Raw genomic sequence first — 14,898 nt, 5'->3', positions numbered from 1 at the left:
GGGTGAAAGGTTGCGCAACGTCAGAGGAACACGTGGGTAGACATGCTTGTTTGGGTTTGCTGTGTAATAAGAACTGCGTCTCTTCTAAATATAACGCCGCACCGTGTAATTAATGTCATTATCTGAGCTTTTAGAGAACACTTTGGAAGGTGGCCGACCCCTTGGCATCGATGTGCGCTTGTCTCTCTGCTCGGAGAGATGGCAACGCACATGGCGTTATATAACACCCGTGTTTGGACGTTTATGTAACACAAATGTGTTTCCTGAAAATAACAACAAAAGAAAATGTGTTTTTGTACATTTTACTTTGTGTTTTTTTTCCACTTTTAAAACCAACGCTAAACCTCAACAGAATTTTATAACTTGATGGATTAGTCTGATTTTTCATCACCATGTCAGGAAGAAAGAATATGAAATAATTCATTTTAACATAAGCAATACTTAAAACAGGCCTGAGATTTACCTCGTTAAATGAAACGTGTTAGAAAGTTCATGACAATGTTTAATTGATATTGCATTCCTTGTCTCAATTTTTAAAAGTATTGATTGTCTTAAAACATTCTTTTTAGTTTTAATTGATCATGTTACCCTGAGTACAGCTATACTTAGCACTGAAGAGCATAGTAAATCAAATCAGTAAAATAATTTAGGAATAGTACAAAGATATTAGGATTGAATTCACACCTTGAAAGCTTAGGATTCAAATGCCAGGCAGTGTGCTCATCCTTTATCAAGTTAGCTAAGTCACATTGCTTTTGAGTTTAATACTCAGCTGTATTAAATGGTACACATGTAAGATGCTTTGGACAAAAGACATAAACAAATGAATATTTAAAATAAAGGTACTGCCTAACCAGAATCTCATCCAGTTAGTTCTTCTGTTAGTGTACTGTACATGATATGTACCATTATAGCATGTCACAGTTTTTACCTCGGGGGCTGGGAGGAATAAATGCTATACCCCCTGGAAGGCAGGCATTGCTGTGTAAATGATTGCGTTCATTGTTTCTCACTCTGTATCTTATCTTTGTTTCAGCTGTGATAACACCATAGTTTAGGGTTAAAAGATTTAGTACTTGATCAAAGTTCTGTTTCATTGTTAAACAAAAAACAACATTTACAGTACTTCATGTGCAATTGCTATCAACTGGAGCCAATCTGCAGAGCTCTTCTTCTTCATTATGACACCCCCCACCCTTAAAATCAAGGATCTGGAATGTCACAAAACACATTAAAGTGTTAGAGTGACAAATTGTAGTTTTCAGTGCTTTGCCCCCAAGTCAATGTGCTGTGTAATTTACTAAAACGAACCAAAGCTACTTCTAGAGGGATAGTAAAAGGATGAGAGGCACACTGGTGCAGTGGTTAGCATTGCTGAATTGGAGCTCTGGTGTACTCTGTTTAATTCTGGACCTGAGGTGCTGTCTGCATGGCATTTGTATGCTCTCCCTGTGTTCCTCTGAGTTTCTTCCAGGTGCTCCGTTTTACTCTCACAGCCCGAAGACATACCTTTTTGTTCCTTAAAAAAATCAACTTTATTCCACAGTAGACATCTAACAATGAGTACACACTCTAGCAAATCGTGCAGTGTCTACTATATTACAAAAAGGTGATTGTCCTTTGTCCATCCAAGCAGGTGGTTGCTGGGTCTGGATTTGCAAATGAAAGTCTCTCCCAAGTCCTACCACCTGCTGTTGTCCCTGCCTTTCCCCTTTGAAAATTAGCCCTGGTGTGAATTTGTCTGTGTCTGCCCTGCAATGGACTGGCGTCCCCTCCAGGGTGTATCCTGCCTTGCACCTGCTGCTTGCCAGGATAGACTCCGGCTCCCCCATGACTCAAAATTGGATAAAGCAGCTAGAAAATCAGTTGGATGGGAGTAGAGGGATATTAAATAAACTGATGTCATATATCTCTTTTCTAATTAAAATGTTTCTATACACTGTTTTTAATTTAAAAAAAAACTATTAACAGATTTTCTGTGTTGATGAGTTTTCACTCTTGTTTTTAGTGGTTCCTTGAGTCTTTGGGATAGTTTTAAGAGAAGACTGGATGAAATCATATGAACAATCTGTTGATATCAGCCAAGTCAATAACAGGAAAAATGTAACCTTCCTCATGTTTGTGAGCCCAGGTTAGTGCTTTCTTGGATGGATTAATACATTGCAGAACATGTGATTTACTCAGACATATATGCCTAAGTATATAAATAACAGAAAAACAAACACACTACAGTATCACGACCAATGACTAAGACTGAAAATACTAATCTAACGTTTGGCCTTAAAACAAACTATGCCAGATTTTTTCCTTACAAGGCTCTCCTCATTTTATCCTGACCTTAGGTTTTCTTTTTAATTCAGCACAGACTGACCCCACTATGCATTTCAAAAATTTAAATAATTCCTTGTTTCCTTTTAGTGAATGACCAAAAGACAGCTGGTGCAGAACTCAGTGCTTTTACTACTAAAGACCATCTGTCTTTATCCTAGCAGCTATTGTTGAGCTATTGATTGTTATTATTGAAGCTTACTTCAGAATAATCCACTATAGCTGTTTTCCAAATAGCAGGACATTCATTCTTTTATTTTAAAGTCAGGGTGATAGTGTACACTTTAGCACGTAGCGATCCAGTATATAATTTTGTCCTTTGTTCCTGGCACAATACATTGATACAGATTTCCTTAACCTTGCATTTCAGCAACACCTAAGCAGTATTTTTCTTTTATAAATGTGCAAGCATACCTGGGTTTTTGCAAATCTCAGTAAAAAGCAATGATTCCAGTGTTAAACTAAGTATGTGATACAGCTAAACCTTTAGATGACCCCTCAAAAGGCTTTTGAAACACCTACTGTAGGTGCTTATAAAATGACTGTACATGATATTCTTAGAGTGGTCATGATTTTTGTGCTGATGCTCATATGCTTTGACATGTTGTTGATGAGAACTGCTGCTATATGCAAAAAGTATTAAAAGGTCTTCACATAACACTGAATGATTAGACCATAAATTATGGATTGTGAAACATTGTTCAGGGGTGCTACTTTTGCTGGTTTGCTACTGTATATCCATACTCTCAGATTCATAAAAAGAAACCCCATAAAATAATTATTAGTGAAATCTAGCCTAGTTCAATACCCCTTTTTACTGTTCAAATATCTTCATCAGTAAGACACTGCTCCATTTTGTTGTCTATTACTATACATCCAATTCTCAAACAGAGAAATGTCAGATATTCAGCCAAAAATTACACCAGACTAATCTTTTCTATGGCTTTTGATTGATCTGAGCCTTCTGATCAATATAGAGATTGCTATAATCTGTTTTTTTTTCTTGCCTCAGCCCCTTTTTTCAGTAGCCCCTTTCCCAGCTGTGAAATAAAATAAAACTAAATGCATTCATATGGGGCTGTGATCCTTACCTGGAAAGGCAGACTGGAAATGGATAATTGGATGGACATACCTATGAAATGTTATGAAGCTAAGGCAACCTAATATGTTTCTCCTGGTATAAATACATGTCACATAGAATTAATAGAGGACGCAGAAGAACACTGCCACAACGCCACCACAGAGCAGAAAGAGGAGAGGAGAATGGCTCCTGGCTAGGATGAATCAGACATTACTCCTCATCCGAGAGCCGGGACATAAATCTGCAGATGATGTTGCATAATGAAATACTGTAGAGTGACCCTTAAGGACAGGCCCTGATTTCTGAGGAACTGGAAAAAAACTATTTTAATCCATTTCTAAAATACATGTTCTAACTGACAAAAAATGACTTCTGAAACATAATTTAACCAAACAATGTATAAAAACAGAAGTATGTGGTATGCTAAACTACAAAAGACTGAGACACCTTTCAAAACTGTGCATAAGGATAGATGCAAAGCGTTGCAGGTAAAACAATATACTGCACACGAGAGAGTCCCAGACCTAGAAGAATCTATGAAAAAGGATTTTGGTGTTTTTTTGTAGGTTTATCAATGGAGTTTTTACCAGACGTTCTGGAGGAATGACGGAAATTATAAACCCTAGTTTTCTGCTTCCGCTTCTTGCAATCACCATGACATCACTTCCAGAAATGCTATGAAAGTCACAGTAATCCTCCACTTCCTTTTGTTCTTCTTTTGCGTCCCTGCTCCACCCCATCTCTACTTTTATAGCCAACCTCTTGGTTCACTACCTACTCTGAATGGATATCCTAATTTTCTCAACCTATGGCCAGGAGATTGACCCTCATTCAAACAGGTTAAAATAATAATAATAATTGCTTACACTTATATAGCGCTATTCTGGACACTCCACTCAAAGCACTTTACAGGTAATGGGGATCCCCTCTCTCACCACCAATGTGCAGCATCCACCTGGATGGTTTTGGTTAAGCCAAAACTCCTTATGTCTAATAACCATTAAGAATGCTTTTTCTGACTGTCATTATTCATTGTGAGCTACAGAATCATACACACACAGATTCAATGAATTGGGCCTCTTAAGTCTTGAATAACAGAACCAGAAGAGATAAGTGTTAACAGTCCTGAAAGGTGCTGACAGAGTCAGCCCACAGCACAGGCCCAGACCCAACAAGCACAGACTAAGCACTTAGTCATATCACATGGCCTCAGCTTTCATTTTTACGCTGACGATACTCAAATATACATCCATACCAAACCTGACACTGATGTGGCTATATCTATTATATCTAATTGCATCTCTGACATAAAAATTTGGATGACTCAAAACTTCCTTCATCTTAACTGCGACAAGACTGAAGTCATGTTTATTGGCACCCCCCCATCAACTTCATAAAGCCAGTCCTGTAACACTATCTGTAGATGGTTCTTTACTTGAGCTTCAATCAAAATTGAAAAACCTTGGGGTTATATTCGATTCTGGCTTAACATTTGACCCACATGTGCAGCATACTTTCAAAACATCTTTTTTTCACCTTAGAAATATTGCTAGACTATGCCCTATGCTATCATTAGCTGTGGCTGAAAAGCTGATCAACACATTTGTGTTCTCTCGAATTGACTACCCTAATGCTCTACTTGCTGGGGTATCTAAATCTACTCTGAACAAGCTGCAGTATGTCCAAAATTCAGCAGCCAGGATCCTGACCAGGTCTAGTGCAAGTGTTCACATTACTCCTATCCTGGATTCCTTGCACTGGCTTCCGGTCAAATTCCATGTAGACTTTAAAATCCTCACGCTCACCTATAAGGCTCTGCATGGCTTGGCATCTCAGTACCTGTCTGAGCTATTATCGCCCTACTCCCCACCTCGCAACCTTCACTCTTCTAATTCTGCCCTCCTTACTGTCCCCCAAGCCCATCTACATTGTATGGGTGACAGGGCCTTCTCCTGTTATGCCCCCAAGCTCTGGAACTCTCTCCCCAAGGATATCAGAGAGTCACCTTCTCTAAACTTCTTCAAATCGAGACTCAAAACCCTCTTCTTCAGAAAAGCCTTTACTTAGCTGGTTCCATTCTTCACCCCTCTGCTTTTCTTAGTACCACCATCCACGGTCTCCTCTATATATTGTAATTGTGTTTTATCTTGTGTATTCTTCTTATTTATTGTTATTGTCATCCTGTAAAGCGCTTTGAGAAGCCACCTTTAAAGGCGCTATATAAAATAAAATTTATTATTAATATTATGTCTGTTTTGGACATAAAATGGAAGATGCTTCTTTGCAGAAAGAACTGTGGGTATCTGGAATAAACTAATTTGATACCACGATTTATAAAATGTTCATACAGTATATGTGGAAGAGAAAAGATTCCAGGAATAAACTTTAATTCCTACAATGGTCAATTCAGACAGAAACCTTTTAAAGCACAGGCAGAAACATAAGATCATGCAAGGGGACTATGCTAAAAAAATCGTCTCAAGCTGTAGGCGTATACAGGTAGGATTCAAAGATTGCAAATAACACAGAGTCATTTAGAAGTTGCAAAAGAGTTGCTTTCCTTTGCAAAACAAATATCATGTGGTTTGTGGAGTGAGAGGTGAGTATGTGAATTCTCAATCTAGGGTTTGATTTATTGTTAATGTATAAAATCTTGGCTATTATCACAATTCTTTCCTTCCTGTAAACTCCATGCCTTCCCAGAAGACATTCTGAATGTGAACAGAGCAATATCGAATGTATCTGATTCCTGAATTTTTGTATAAAAATCTAGATTTCCTCTTTATTACTAGGCCATCCAGTCTGAATAAGTGTCTTGAGCAACGTACAGTATAGAATTTGTTCTCACAATTTTGTTCTAGTTTCTGCTAAAATACTGTACAGTATATCTGTTGTGTTATGTCCTTCTCTGACGTTTGTCAAGATTTGCTCTCAATTTAAAAACAGTCTGGTCTTTGTATACGTCAGCTACATTTTTTAGGCTTTTGTGGTATTTCCATTGCAGCAGAATTCTTTCTGGGAGTGGTGCTGGTTTGAGTTTTTTTTGAAAATGTGGTTTGTGATCCATTTCTTTATGAACGTCCTTTGGCAAATACAAACGCAAGGAATCCTTTGTCACCCAAACACAATTGCAAATGTTTCTTTATCTAGATATTCACAATAGGCTTGTGGGTTTGGGAAGTGTTTCAATGCTTTAGCTTAAGCCAAACTGTTTTCTAGCAATATTTAGATTAATCTGGGCATCAGTTTGTTAATTGTACTGGCTATTACACATCTAATTATGGTTGTAAAGTTTTAACACTGTCATTAGTCATTCATAATTTCAATTGAAATTTCTTGTTTGTACTCACAAGGAGAGAAGTGATGTCTTTCAGGAGCAGATTTTTGAATAAGCTAGATGTAACATTTTTAAAGACATAGAAACAAATACAATAAGTCATTTAAGAGACATTATTGTCAGGAACAGTTCTTTCCGGGCCCTATGCGGACGACACGATCCGAAAGGTGAAGAAACAATGGGGAAAAATATCATGCAGGAGTCGGTCAGGAGACAGGGGGGCGTGTCCATGCAGTGCAGGTGTCCGGGGGGAGTGAATCCAGGGCGAACAATCCAAGGGTAAATCCAGAGGGGGAATCCAAGACGGGAGGTTTAGTCCAAGACCAGGGGATCCATCCGTAGTTAAAACCAGAACCGGGTCGGGACCAGCGGGGCAGGGAATCAGGAACAGGAAACTAAAACCATAACGGAGCCAGACGCGGCAGGACCCCGGGCTCTCACGATGCGGAAATCATTGAGAAGCCTCGGGCAAACGCCTGCGTCTGGCTTTAAGGTGGAACTAAAGAGGGGCTGGAATAAGGAACAGGTGTGGGGAATGAGACAGAACGAGGAAGGGCTGGAGCGCCCTTAAGAGGAGGAGTAACGATCGTGACAATTATCCTCTTTTGCCTTACAGTAGCTTGTACTTTTGCTCTAAGCTGCGTTCTATCTCTACTAAGTAGACTGAGCCTGGTTAAGTGTGTCCCAGGTCCTTAACGTCCTTGATTGTTATTTTGTGTTTCTCAGCAAGTTTAGTTGTCTTGCTCCATCCAGCAACTGAGTGAATTTGCAATCATGTTCCTTCTAATCAGAGTAAAGAGCATCAATGAAGGCAGAGCCTTGTGCAAATCCATCAAACAGCTGATTATTCTGCTTATGAACTACCATAATGGAACCAATTCCTCCACAAGAATCTCTCTCCTAAATGAGGTTCTTCCTGTGATGAGAGAGGATGACTCTTGAGTGAATGATGCCCAGTGACTCGTCAGTAAGTAGCCACAGGTGACATCAGATAAGAAGGAACATGTGGTGTGCATATTGAATACAGAGTGAATATTTGAATGCTTTTAGCAAGTTTCGGGAGCCATCTACTAAGACACACTATGATACCTAACTGTTTCATTTGTTTCCTTAGAGAACATTATGGTAGGTAGGCTAGGTCCCCTTTTCAGGCTGTAAAGGCCCATAGGGAATGGTGGGCAAGGGCCACCATTTTGCTCAACACTGGAGGTGGAGGTGATGTGGTCAGCATCACGCTCCAGCTGGCCTATTACCCCCGGAAGGATTAACCCCCGGTACTCGTTGGGAAAGCAGGCTGTGTGGACCTGGGAGCCGTCTGGAAGGATTTAGAGCAAGCTACACTTGTCCCTACCTGGGAGTGAACCCGGGACCTTCCGGACAGGAGTTAGACGCTCTTGCAGTCTGAGCTACCACAGCTCAAATGAGCATTATAGAAATCCAGTAAAAACTGTTTTAATAGCATTTTTCAAGTGAATGAAAAAAAACCTAACAAATGTACAATAATGAAGAGGATACATTTCTAAAAGTTTTATATATGGATTTACAGGATTAATACCCATATTTTGTGATTTGAGAGACATTTTCAAATCTCAGTAATGGGTGGCTTTCAGAGAACAAGGCATCACTGCTGTATTTTGGGGCCCAGCTGTATTGTAGGAAGAGTAATACTTCTCGCCACCTGTACTTTTTTTGTTCAGACATATTTCGCTATTGCACTGCACATTTCAAGAATGGTATTCCAAAACTGAGTCAAATTATAAGTGTTAAAAAAGCCCATTCTATTGAGAACATCGACTCATTTCAGTCATTTCAAATAGAACTAGAAGTATAAAAGTAGTCAAAATTGGATGGTTCTTGTAACCCTAACCCTAACTTGGCATCATCAGAACGCTGGTGTAAATTCCATTTTGACAGCATTTTTCATGTATTTCCAAAACATGCTTTAGAAGGTACAATATCGAAGATCATATAATTTCAAAAGGTTTTCTGCATGCATTTGCTTGTTTAAGGTCTATACTTTGTGGTTTGAGAGGCATTTTGAAATCTCATAGACTGAAGGGCTTTCAGACACTGGTTACAGAATTGCTCTGTGAAAACCCGAACTAGGGTTAGGGTTAGGATTCCAACAGTACTTAGACACTTTTTAACTTCAGTGCTGTATTTTCGGGCCCAAGTGTAGTCATACTTTTCCCATCTGTACTTTTTTTGTTTGGATATATTTGGCTGCTTGTATTGCACTGCACATTTCAAGAATGGTATTCCAAAACTGAGTCAAATTAAAAGTGTTAAGAAAACCCATTGTATTGAGTAAGCTCTCTAATTTTTGTCATTTCCAGAAGTATAAATTGAGTCAAAATTAGAAATTTAGAAATTTCCCCCAGTTTAGTCATTGACTTGATCTTTTTTCTTTTTCCAGTTGTAGACCAATATATTTTTACATCATAATAATTTTTTGTGACTTAGGTTTTAGCGATGTGATTCCAGGAGTATAACATATATCTGTGTAAGGTCTACTGTTCTTCCAAATTTGTATAAATGAGCACATGTTAAATTAGGAGACGTAGCATACACTTAAGGAAGCGGTAAAATAAATTCTAAAAGTTAAATTACAAGAATGGTCTGACATCTTTGTGTTGTGGAGATTTGCATATAGATAACAAGTATAAAGTAAGTAAAAATCTATTTCTGTATGTGAAAAATCAGTTTAAGAAGAAAGTTCATAAATATTTTAGGGAAATATTTTAGGGAAGCAATATATGAGGCCAAGATTTGCATATAGATTAAAAGCATATAAGTCAAATGTAGGGATGTTATGTGAAAATTGTGTACTACTCTAATATTGTGTATGGTTGTAGTGAATCATATTGTTGTTCTGTAATTAGTCCAGATAAGAAAGAACAGGTCAATTCTTGGTCTTAAAAGTACAGTAAGTCCTACGTTGACAGGCTCAAAGAACTGAATGCTGAACAAAGAAGACTTCAAGGGCACGTGATTAAAGTATACAAAATACTTAGAAGCACTGAGAACAATTATAATCCAGTAAAGTGTTATTATAAATCCTCTACCCTACACCAGTGGTATGTATGATAGAATAATAAACAAGTGTTCTTTCTCTTTTTACTTTTGCTAAGTCTCTGCAGAAACATGTGTTAGCATGTATTTGTGTTATTAAGTATACACAAGGGTAATTTAAGACAAATAGAGAGGAAGCTGAGAGATGACTCACCACATACTTAACATAAACATACTTAAAATGAAAGGACAAGATTGACACATTTTAAATGTTGCGAATGTTTCTGTTAAAAAATAATAGTTTACTATACCCATAATAAATGTTACAACAATTTACTAAGTTTGTCATTAATAATATCATAAGTGTATGGCATCAATTGCCTACAAAAAGACTCAAAAAATGTTAAGCTTTCAACAACGGAAAGAAATGGAAGGAAAACAATTAAATTATGCCTAGCGTGAAGTTTGCTTTTCATTTTGTGAAGCAAATTTAGTGCTATGCTTAATCATCATGCTGTCATACACGATTTGCGAAAATATTCAAGAGCTTTATGTGCCTGACTGCCCTTTCTGTATTGAAAAATAATGGGCCTCTATCCAATTAAAAACTGCATTAAATCTCTAAAGTATTACATGCACTATACTGGTATCTTTATGATTAGGCCTTTTTATATGTGCAGATGCTGACAATTCTTTCATAAAGGTTCTTTTAACTGACTGCAAGCCTGCTCATCTATTTTCACCATTGGCACTCCTGGGTCTGTGGCTTCTTTGTTATCTGAGTCTTACTAAGAACTGTATTTTTAAAAAATCTCTATATCACAAGTGATGCCTCAAGAAAAACTGCTTGATGGGGTGGATTACATTTACAAAACCAGAATATTTGCCACTAAAACTACAGTGTATTACAATATCCCAATATCCATTTGTTTTGACAGATAGACTTTTAGTAGACAATGCGGTGCTTCATTTAGAATAATCTATGTTATCACATACTCTTATTATTTATTCGACAATCACGCACCCTTTTCCAGGTTGACTACCAAAACCTATATATATTAAAATGATATGTGAGGCTGTTTTACAAGTGTTAAAGGTAAAACATCTTAATAAAATACACCAAATTAAGATACAGTACAAGCTAAAATGCTCTCTGTAGTCAGGAAAGATTTTGAGTATGGTACCATGGTTCTTTTGGTCCTTGCACAGCTTAAAAAAGAAATTAATATATATTTCTAACACTTAGTTACATCTAAAACAACAGAGAACTATTACTCATGTGTGTTGTCTGCATATACCTCTACTCTGGATTCAACCCACATAACCAAGGAAGATTTTTGTGCCAAGTTTAACAAATTCTTTCAGGAATACCAAAGGAGAACAGATTTACTCTAAGTAGAGACTTCAGTGCTAGAGCTGAAAGAGATGCCTGTCTCTGGAATGGAACCATCAGCAAGATTAGAGTTGGAGATGTCCACTGCAATCTCATTCTGCTCTTTATCAAACGCTCAGAGCACAGGCTTTGTCATGAGCGACTCCTTGCTTCTCACCAGGAAAACAGACACAAAACATCCTGGTAACGCCCACTGTCCAAACAGCGGTACCTGATTAATGATGTCACTTCCCATGCCTGGTCAGAAGACATATACAGTAGATCACCAGTGAAAGTAGAGGTCCTCAGTAACTGCGGGGCCAATCCTACATGTTCACTTATGTTTCTTGCACTATTGCCTGGAGAAGAAGCAATGTCCAAAGAAGCTCAATGTCAAAACACTGGAGGGTCACACCAAAAAGAGAACATTTTCAAGAAAGCATTAGGGAAAAGCTCTTATGCCTCAGGCAATACATGTTTGTACAATTGGGATTTTATACCAGGTAACACCTGCTGTATACTGGTTTGGTAAAGATGACCAAGTGATCAATGAACTTAGTGATCAAGACTAGCAAAGATTTTCTTCAAGACAGAGAGACCTTGTTTACATGTGCAATGAACAAACCAGATTTTCTGTTTGAGAGGTAGGAACATTAGTGCATTTGTAAATGGTGACTCAAGAATATATTTTGGAGCTGAGATATCACAGGTTCTGACCAAGTTCTTAAGTCTCGGACAGGTGCTCCAAGTGGTCAGGGACAGAGTAGTTCTAATTTCTGTGCTGGTTCTAGAAACATGATGCAGTAATAGTACAGAATGTCTGATGAAAAAGAAGGAGTGGATCTAGTAAGATGAGGTGCAGAGAGAGATCAGAGGAAGAAAACAGGCAAGAGCAGAATGATTGAGAATAATGGCTAAGGTTTTAAATTGCATGCATGTACAGCAGGTGAGGCTAAAGTAACAAAGCAGCATGACAAAAGGTAAGTCAGGCTGCACAGTTCTGGATAAGCTAAAGTCGGCAGATGGCTTTGGCAGGGAGACTAGCCAAAATGAAGTTAGAATAGTCTAGGTAGGAAAGTACCTGGGCTTGGACTAGAAGATGTGTATTACAGTTGGTATGGAAGTGGCAGGTTCTGGGAATTGTCCCTAGGAAGTGTGCCAGAGACAAAATGTATTAGGAATAGGAGAGGGAGGTGTCAGCACTGGCAGAAGATGAGAATGTGTGAATTATTTTTTTCTCATGTGTGTAAAGTTGCACACAAGCTGAATTTATTAACAGTATTGCTGTTCAGTCACTTCCACGTACTGTACGTTATGGATTTCGAGTGAGATTCTTTAGTGGTTTTGCATAGAAAAAAAGTTTTTCAATTCATTTGTCAGTAAAATAACCAATGCACTGTAATCAAAGCCAGATGCAAACCAAACTGTTTGCTACTGTATATGTGTAAATTGTTTGACTGATACATTTTTATCTCACAAAGTAAAACAGATATTTCAGTGAAGCCCTGTCACACACACAACCAAGCAACACATAAATAAATATCCCTGGCATTTCTGTCATCAGTACTTACTTAGAAATGATAGTTGCTTAAATGTGATGAATTTCAATTAGGCAATAAACCAGATGTAATTAACCCACAATTAAAAAGTAATTGTGAATCCTATATTACTATTAAACCATTGTGCTGCACTTAGTACTTAAGCACCAACACTAATCCTTTCACATCTAATCTGTCTCAATATATCCTGTTTATAATATACTCACATCCAAAACTGTTCTGATCCATCCATTTTCTTACCTTTTTTTCTAATACAGGGTTGCAGGGAAGCTGGAGCCTGTCCTGGCAAGCAACAGGCACAAGACGGGATCTACCCTGGATGGGTACACCAGGGCCAACTTTCTCAGAAGCTAGTAAAGCTACCAGTACAGTACGACTTTGGACTGTGGATGGGACAGGGCACCTGGCAAAAACCTCACATGATTATGGAGTGAACATAGAGTACAAACTCATACAGATAGCACAGCAAGTCTGGAACTGAAACCAAGGCCCCAGCCCTGCAGAACCTGTAAAACCTGTAAAACTATTAACATGAAATAAAACAGCAACTTGTTACCTTCCCAGTTTCAGCTCTTATTGACAGGATTATTTACAAAGTAGTTTTAACTGTTTTTTTAAGTACTACAGTTTTAATCCACATACATCATCATGGGAGAAGAAATAGTGTAAAAAGCTCAGGAGTGCAGAAATGCAAAACCTTGGCAATGAAATATACTGGACTATAATGAAGAGCTCTAAATAACAACAAACGTCAGCAAAAACAAACAACTGGTTGTCTTGGAGACTGCTGGAGAATATGGAAGTGTGTGGGCTAACCAGATCTCGTCCAGATATGCATGAAACACTTTTTACTTTAAGAGGCAGTTAAAATGAGCTCAAATTCTATTTCATTCATTCAACAGGCAATCCCTCAGATGTAATCACTGAAGATCAATTGGTTGTAGGTGTATAGGTCAGACAACTAAGAATTTCTTAACTAAGTAATTTTTGTGGTCCTTTTTATCTTCCAAAATAACTTATTTTATCTTATTTGTTAGAATGAGTGTCTTATGTTGCCTATTTACCTTAAACGAAGCAACGTTTTATCACATTAGGAAATATGTTTCTTTCACAACCATAGCCGTGAAACCTTTGGCAAAATTTGCCTCGAGCTGAAATCATGTAAAGGATAACCAGACAAGACAAGAAAAGAAAATCGACTTCACATAAGACTTTCGTGTTGCATTACAAGCACAGAGACAGGTTGATTATGCCGCGGCCAGCTGCTGTTTACCACCGCAGATGGATGACAGGCTGAGATCTACAGTATACGCAGGACTCAGGTGTCTCTGTGAGTCCTTGGAGGACCAGAGGGTGAATGAAACAAAGCCAAGAGAGTGGATAAGTGTGGCCATCTTGGTTCCGCACGGGCTCATGCCCTCTGCTGCTCCACCCCGCCCGTTTCGTCCCGCAACACCTGGGGCACGAACGCGGGTCACCGGCATAACGCAACAGGGAACCAGCCGCATGAGCTAAAGGAGACCTCCCACAGCCCAGGTGGCTGAGGTCCCTGCCACGCGCAGGGAGGGCGATGACGTCACCTTATCCAAACTAGCTCAGCTACAGAGGCAGGAGATGCAGCAGGATGGCAAAGGCTGAGCAGGGAAGCCTGGTCTGCTGAAACTGCCTGGGAGAGCCTGGCATGTTGAAAAGAGGCAGGTTGGGAAAACTGGTAGAAGGAGACGGAGGTCTAGGGAAAAGAGGCAGACTTGGAAGTCTGGTGAAAAGAAGCTGAAGGATGCCGCTGGATCAGTGCTGTGGGTGCCGATCAAGAAGCTGAAGATAGACGGCATTGCTGAGATTCTGTGTTGCGCAAAGACAGAGTTCCTAAAGCAGGTGGGAGATTGCTCAATGTCAGAGCACTGATCCAGCACTGTTTGGGGGCTTAATTACAGGCTTGATTGGAGGATCGGCTTCCTAATTGACAAGAAGCTGGACGAACAGACAGGCCACCCAAAAGTGGTCCTCATGGGTGCAGATGGGTACAAGCATGCTCTTGTAGGAATGTTGCTGTTTCCCACGGCAACCGCTGACAGCAAGCCACCCTCAGCACAGGCGTCTCCAGATCACATGGAGCAAGTTGTTTTCAAAGAGATGGCACCTCATCAGCAGCACCTGTCCAGGAAGTGGCAGAATTAGAAGTGTTTTGTGGAGGTAATAGTGCGGTATG

At 39.0% G+C, this 14,898-nt stretch overlaps 1 long non-coding RNA gene across 1 annotated transcript; it reads left to right on the top strand.

Moving 5' to 3' along the window:
- Window positions 1-2: 2 nt before the first annotated feature.
- LOC148822992 (uncharacterized) lies at window positions 3-13,193 on the top strand. The gene is made up of 3 exons (XR_016093844.1): window positions 3-32; window positions 2,009-2,131; window positions 12,947-13,193. It is a non-coding gene; the product is annotated as an uncharacterized LOC148822992 (long non-coding RNA).
- Window positions 13,194-14,898: the final 1,705 nt, after the last annotated feature.

This window comes from Atractosteus spatula, chromosome 12, assembly GCF_055471065.1.
Source record: "Atractosteus spatula isolate fAtrSpa1 chromosome 12, fAtrSpa1.hap1, whole genome shotgun sequence".
Classification (NCBI taxonomy): Eukaryota; Metazoa; Chordata; class Actinopteri; order Semionotiformes; family Lepisosteidae; genus Atractosteus; species Atractosteus spatula.
This window is presented reverse-complemented; position numbering and strand designations above follow the sequence as displayed.